The sequence below is a fragment of the Myotis lucifugus genome, unplaced genomic scaffold, assembly GCF_000147115.1.
Source record: "Myotis lucifugus unplaced genomic scaffold, Myoluc2.0 scaffold_143, whole genome shotgun sequence".
NCBI lineage: Eukaryota > Metazoa > Chordata > Mammalia > Chiroptera > Vespertilionidae > Myotis > Myotis lucifugus.
The window spans coordinates 1074108-1080872 of record NW_005871191.1 but is presented as its reverse complement, the minus strand read 5'-3'; the positions used below and the strand labels follow the sequence as shown (position 1 = coordinate 1080872).

Sequence of the window (6765 nt, the reverse complement as noted above, 5' to 3'; positions counted from 1 at the left end):
AGCTGTAAGTTTAAAATGTGAGAAAAAAAATAAAATGTGACAAAAATATATTAATAGCAATATAATGAAAGAAAAACTTTTTCTTATTTGTGCCAGCTAAAGGAATACTAAAATACAGGATACTTACCAAAAGAAAATATCAATTACACAGTTGAGGGGGAAAAAAGAGAACTTATTTTTAAATAATGGTTATGTCAAGTTGAATGGCTGATATAGATCAGTGAAATTTTATTTATTTTATTTTTTTTATTTATTTTTTTTTACAATGTAAAATTTTTATATTTAGAATTAGGCAGCTGGACTCAGTTTAGATGATTCCAATTTTGTTGGCAACATCCAAAGCATCATAGTCAGGAGCCAGTCGAACATATGCCTTCTTCTTGCCATCAGGCCTGATCAGGGTGTTGACCTTGGCCACATCAATGTCATAGAGCTTCTTCACAGCCTGTTTGATCTGGTGCTTGTTGGCCTTGACATCCACAATGAATACTAGTGTATTATTGTCTTCTATCTTCTTCATGGCTGACTCTGTAGTCAGGGGGAATTTGATGATGGCATAGTGGTCAAGCTTGTTTCTCCTGGCTGCGCTCTTCCGAGGGTATTTAGGCTGCCTCTGGAGCCTTAGTGTCTTTGGCCCTCGGAAGGTGGGTGACATGCGGATCTTCTTTTTTGTGTGGCTGTGGATGCCTTTACCTTCAAAGCCTTTGCTTTGGCTTCGGCTTTGGGAGGGGCAGGGGTTTTCTTCTTAGCTTTCAGTGCCATCTTAGTAAAAAAGGGCAGATCAGTGAAATTTTAAATGAACACGTTAACTTTACTTTTTCCATGTATAAGACCAAGTTTCTATTTTATATTCATGTTTTTATTTTTTGTTTGTTTTTAAACATTAATAAAAGGAAACAGGCATGTGAAGTTGTGGAGATAGTTGATTTATATCTAGACCAGAAAAGCTCTATCTTTATTTCTTGATATTTGGATTTCTAATTTTTGACTCTTGGCAGAGAACAGGATAAGGACATTTAAATTTAACATGTACTATTTAAGAACAGAAAACCTGTGGAGACCCTCTGGGCCAATTACTTTACTAATGGTTTACAACTGGCCTAACTAGTTTGACAAACTTGGCTTGAGCTCTCCCAAAACCAAGATGTCTTGCATAGATCCTGGTGGTTCAACCTGGAGAAACAGGGCCAGGAGGGAGCTTACCATGGAATGTTTCTTAGACCTCAAACAGAAAAAGCCTGCTCTCTATTTCTCTTGATGTAGCATATTCTTCTTTTAAAAGGATGCTGTGAATTGGTATATCTATTGAGAAGCCAAGTTTAATTTGGAAGCTCTCAAGATTTTGAGAGAATGATCATCAGTTATGAAAATACTAAATTAGAAGTAGGGAATTAATGTGAAGCTTCCACTGCATGTTAATTACACTGCAAGTGCTGTGGATACAAAGGGGATGAGGCTATTGATGCCTTCAATATAATTGTATAGTAAGGGAAGCAGATCAGATCACTAGACAGAACATCCTATGGGGATCACTAAAGATGGACGTATAACCCTAGTGGGGGATGATGGAGCCTAGTAAGCGATGGTACAAAAGAGAGGAAGGTTACCAGATGTAACAACAAAAAGATATAGGACAACCAGTGAAATTTGCATCTTAGATAAATAACATTGTTGTTGATAGCTTTGTTGTTTTAGTATACATATGTTTATACTAAGAAGTATGTATATTATCTGAAACTCAAATTGAATTTGGCATCCTCTATTTTAAATAGCAAACCTATAGTTAAGGAAGATTTCACAGAAATGTAGATACCTGTAATGAGATCTCAGAGATAAGAGTGAGTTAAGAGATAAGAGGACATGAGTACATACTAAATAATGGAGTGGCTTATGAAAAAGCCAGTTGAAGTGAGGCAACAAGAAAGGTTCAAGTGCTACATAAAGTTATGTTTTTATACAGATTTTATAAAATGTGTACATAGTGACATCTGGAGAGATAAGCAAGGGTTACATAGTGAAAAAAAGATATGCGGTATGTTTTGACTCATCCTGAGAGCAATAGGGTTCCTCAGAAGGAATTTTAATTTAAATAGTGACATCTGAAATTAACACTTTGGACTTTTATATTTTTCATTTTGACTAATTTGTTTCCTTAAAGGAGTCTTTTCAAATCATTAATAAATTTACTATAGTAATTCTCTTCAATGCTTTGTTTATCTGAAGTAATTCAGATACTGTCTAAATTTATACTATTTGTGCCTTCCAAAAGCCTTGTAAAAAGCCAAGCATTCATTTAAAAGGCATGGAAACTGAAATTAACTCATATTTTTTTCTTGTACTTTCATGATAGTTTCTTTCAACTTACCAGTTTTAAAGTGCTTTTTTTTTCCCTTCAGTATTTTGAGATAAACAGAAAGGCCTAAATTCTGATAAAAGTTTGGAAAAAATAAACTTTAAAAGCAGTGATTTATGCAAAATAATATAATTCTCAATAATTAGTTGTTATTTATAGTGTTAGGGTTAAGAATTAGAAAACATACACTTAAATTAAAATCAAGTAATTATATATTTTGTTGCCTGATTTAATTCTCAGGTATGAAATATCAAGTGAAAATATTTAAAATAAAAAAGGTACTGCTTCTCAAATAGCTCATAACAATAATTATTGTGACTCAAACTGCAAATTCTGTAGCAATAATTGTAAGAAGTTCTTTACCTTTATGTTCTTATTTGATTCTCTCACTTATTAAAATAAGTATTCATATACTCATTTTATGACTGAAGCTTTTATAGTTTTGAACTAAATTCTGATTGAACTTAATACCATGAAGATAAATCTAATGTATTATCAATTGCATTTAGCTAAAAAGAATAAACAAAGTTAATAAGAGTGCCTTAAACAAGTTAAAAATTTCATTTTTTAATCACAGAAAGAGAAGTGTTAAAATAGGCATTCGGGGGCTTTGATATTTCTATAAACCTGTGCTCATTGACTACTGTGCCCATTGTTTCATAGTCAAAAGTGTTGCTTAAATTTTAGCATCTAGTTTTGTCCTTTGTGTGTGTGAGTGTGTTTTTAGATAGAGAAACATCTGTTTCTTGTCAGCTGAGTCCCTGTTCCCATTTTAAACATGCTTTCTCAAACCCCATCTAAAAACTCCCAGCAGCCAGAAATATATCACATAGTCACACATAATTGCAAAGAAGATTGGGAAACTTTATCTGAGCACTCTGCAGCTATAGCAAATGAGAATTCTAGTAAAAAGGAAAGGGGAGAATATATTTTTTAACCACCAGACTACATCAAAATTACAACTAAACTATAGAACAACCATAATTTAGAACCACCTGAAATCGAGCTGAACAGAAGTCCTATAAATAAGGATATACAGAAGAAGCCACGTTGAGACTGGTAGGAAGAGTAGAGACACACATCCACATGTGATGGCGAAAAATAGGAAGGGATATCTTGACTTTAGAGGTCGCTCCTGAGGAGTGAGGGGTCTGAGCCCCATATCAGGTTCTCCAGCCCAGTGTTCTAGTGCCAGGAAGATAAGTCCCCATAACATCTGGCTTTGAAAACCAGCAGAGCAGAATTATGCCTGAGTGAGATGGAGGTATGCTGGAGTTCTAGACATTCCTGTTAAAGGGCCTGCATATGAACTTGCTCTGAGTTCTAGCATTGGGGCAGCAGCTGGAAAGATACCAGGGACATGCAAGGAGGAATTGAATTGTCTGGCTGGAGGGATAGCTTTCTCCCAGACAGTAGTGCTAGCAGAAGCCATCATTCTAAAAACACACCAAATAACCTCTAAAACGTGCTAAAATCAGAAATCCGTTAACAGTATTTATTTAAGACACTAATATGTAAGAAACATTCCTCTGCCAGTCAGTAGACTTATAGTTTAACTAGAGGCCCAGTGCACAAAAATTTGTGCACTCAGGGGGGTCCCTCAACCCGGCCTATGCCGTCTTGCAGTCTGGGGCCCCTCGGAGGATGTCCACCTGCTAGCTTAGGCCCGCTCCCTGGGGAATCGGACCCAAGCTGGCAGTCAGACCCCTCTGGCAGCCCGACAGCCCTTGGGGGATGTCCACTTACCAGCAGGGAACAGACCTAAGCTGTAGTCGGACATCCTTAGCACTGCTGAGGAGGCAGGAGAGGCTCCTGCCACCACCGCTGTGCTGGCAGCCATCAGCCTGGCTTGTGGCTGAGCAGAGCTCCCCCTGTGGGACTGCACTGACCACCAGGGGACAGCTCCTGCATTGAGCATCTGCCCCCTGGTGGTCAGTGTGTGTCATAGTGACCAGTCATTCCCAGTCGTTCTGCTGTTAGGGTCAATTTGCATATAACCCTTTTATTATATAGGATAGAGGCCTGGTGCATGGGTGGGGGCCAGCTGGTTTGCCCTGAAGGGTGTCCCAGATCAGGGTGGGGGTCCCGCTGGGGTGCCTGGCCTGCCTGGGTGAGGGGCTAATGGGTGTTTGCAGGCTGGCCACACCCCCTTCAGGGTGGGGGTCCCCACTGGGGTGCCTGGGTGAGGGGCTGATGGCTGTTTTCAGGCTGGCCAAGCCCCCCACAGTGGGGACCCTCACCCCATGGAGGTTTGGCCAGCCTGAGTGAGGGGCTGATGGCTGTTTGCAGGCTGGCCACACCCCCTTTAGGGTAGGGGGGTCCCCACTGGGGTGCCAGGCCAGTCTGGGTGAGGGGCTGAGGGCCGTTTTCAGGCTGGCCAAGACCCCGGCGATGGAAGCTCCCAGCCTCTCCTTTTTGTCTTTTATTCTGGGATTTATTTACCTTCTATAATCGAAACTTTGTAGCCTTGAGTGGAGCTCAGAGCCGGCTGGGTGGGAAGCTTGGCTTTCTCCATTGCCAGGGGCAACCCAAGCCTCCTGCTCGCTTCAGCTCTGTGGCCACAGCCGGCTGAAAGCAGGTATCTGGGGCTTATTTATCTTCTATAATTGAAACTTTGTTGCCTTGAGTGGAGCTCAGAGCCGGCCACGGCAGGCGGGAAGCTTGGCTTCCTCCATCATTGGGGCAACCAAGCCTCCTACTTGCTCCAGCTCAGTGGCTGCCGGCCGCCATCTTGGTTGGGTTAATTTGCATATAGTCACTCTAATTGGCTGGTGGGCGTGGCTTACGGTGCAGCGAAGGTACAGTCAATTTGCATGTTTGTCTTTTATTAGTGTAGATTGACAGATTCTAAGTTCTATCTACAAGTTTATATTTCTCTACTAATATACAAAATTCTTAGAAATATTCTATAAAATACATTACAGGGGAGAATTTTAGGCAAGAGATGTGCTATTCTTCATAGTTATGTTTATAGCACTTAGCATAGTGGCTGGCATGTTACAGAAATTAATTATATGAGCAAATGAATAAGTAAAAATATTAAAAATAAATTGGTGAAAGACTTTCTGAATAGACATATTTCATGTTTTTAAAAGCACAAGATGCCCTAACCGGTTTGGCTCAGTGGATAGAGCATCAGCCTGGCTCGAGTCCAGTCAAGGGCATGTACCTTGGTTGCAGGCACATCCCCAGTAGGGGGTGTGCAGGAGGCAGCTGATTGATGTTTCTCTCTCATCGATGTTTCTAACTCTCTATCCCTTTCCCTTCCTGTAAAAAACCAATAAAGTATATTTAAAAAAAATAAAATAAAAGCACAAGATAACCCAGTTGTTTCAATTTATATCTATTTTATTATTTAGGCTTCCCTGTATTCATGATGTTTAATCATGTTTGAATATAGCTTACATATGTTTATGCACATATCTTGAAAAATATTTTTTATTTAGTTTGATGGTAAGACTAGTCAACCTATTTAAATGAAATCTATTCTGGTTTTATTATATTCTGGTTCAGTTTAAGGACAATAGTGTTTATATCCTCTCTATTTGCTTCAAAACTTCTAGATCAGATAATTAGAAGCAAAACAGCTGTGCATCTGTTGTCTACAATACTGAGAGGATTCATTTTCCTTACTCATTAACTGTCATATCCAATAAATAAGCTGAGAGCTTATCTGTGATAAATGAACTCTGTTTAATGCAATGAGACAGTCTCTTAATTTGAGTACTGAGCATAGTGTCAGCTAAATTTCCTCTACTGATTTAATTGGCAAGAATTCAGTGTTAATTATTTTGTATTTAAATTTTTGGAATCTCATGGATTAAAAAATATATATAATCCTTTTTCAAAATATAAAAAAAGGAAACCTAGTAACAAAAACAGTTTGCATGGTTTTTAAGGCTATGTAAATGTATTAAACAGTTAATGAATTATTCAACACTGTATATCCTTGGAAAATGTACAGATTTAATGAGCCTTCCTAATTTGACTTTCATAGCATCTTACATTATTTTATTCCAAGTTGTTTTTATTTAATAGTGTTCATTAGAAAAAATTTCATTAATTTATTATATCTTGCAAATGAGGAAAGATAAACTATTTATTTGTTAGTGATTCTTATTGTAGTGGGTTTTTTTTTCCTGGAATTCCTTCCATTGACATCATTTTATGTAACTAATTCATTTTACTGCCTGTAATGTAAGTGGAAATCTCCCTAGTTTGGTCACACTTTTACCCAGAAGTTATTCATCAAACAATTACATAGAGCCCAATTTAAAATATATGTCAACACCCTAACCTATTTTAGTGTGCCTCATTTTCAAGGTCCTGGCTCAAAGCTCAATTAGTATAGACTGCTGGGTATACAAAACCCTGTTTCACCACAGTTTTTTCCACACAAAGAGCTTTTCTCA

At 38.3% G+C, this 6765-nt stretch overlaps 1 pseudogene; it reads right to left on the bottom strand.

The window, feature by feature from the left end:
* Window positions 1-302: 302 nt before the first annotated feature.
* Window positions 303-762, bottom strand: LOC106698170 (annotated as a pseudogene).
* Window positions 763-6765: the final 6003 nt, after the last annotated feature.